This window comes from Poecilia latipinna, unplaced genomic scaffold, assembly GCF_001443285.1.
Source record: "Poecilia latipinna isolate Pla-1442-1.1 unplaced genomic scaffold, P_latipinna-1.0 Scaffold1246, whole genome shotgun sequence".
Taxonomy (NCBI): Eukaryota; Metazoa; Chordata; class Actinopteri; order Cyprinodontiformes; family Poeciliidae; genus Poecilia; species Poecilia latipinna.
Window position 1 is genome coordinate 90,395 of NW_015113862.1, and position 623 is coordinate 91,017.

Sequence of the window (623 nt, forward strand, 5' to 3'; positions counted from 1 at the left end):
TTGGTTGGTGGTGTGCCTCGAGATTTTTTCAATTAAAACAGTGTACCTTGGCTCAGAAAAGGTTGAAAAACACTGCTGTACAACAAATGTGCATAAATGGATCATATACCTATCATATCTATTTTGACTTAAACATATTAAAGAAATTACCAAGCTGCATCTCAGTTCCAACAGCTCCATTTTAAATGGCCCAAAGCTTACTTTTTTTTTTTTTCAAAAAATATTTTGTCTTTCATTATAGCTGAAGGATGTCACTGACAACCGTTAATCCAGAACGTGATCGTCTACATGCTCAAAAACTGTTTGACTCTACTAAACACACAGGCCTCGAGAGAAAAAAAATTCCCAAAGCTTCATTTACATTGTGTCTTTGCCATAAAGTCACTGTCACCATGACACTGAAGACGACTACAGTCTTGTCTACGGGCCACTTTGTTCTGCTCGTACGTCAAGAGACTGTCCCTTAAACTGCGTAGCTTTCATTTAAGAAAGGAACTGAACACAACTTAGCAAGCACATGTAAAGAGTTTGTATACAGAAACATAATCAGTTTGGTTAGTTTCTTTCAAATATTCCTATTAACCCCTTGACATCTCCTCCCCTTTTTGCTGTCTTGATCCAAG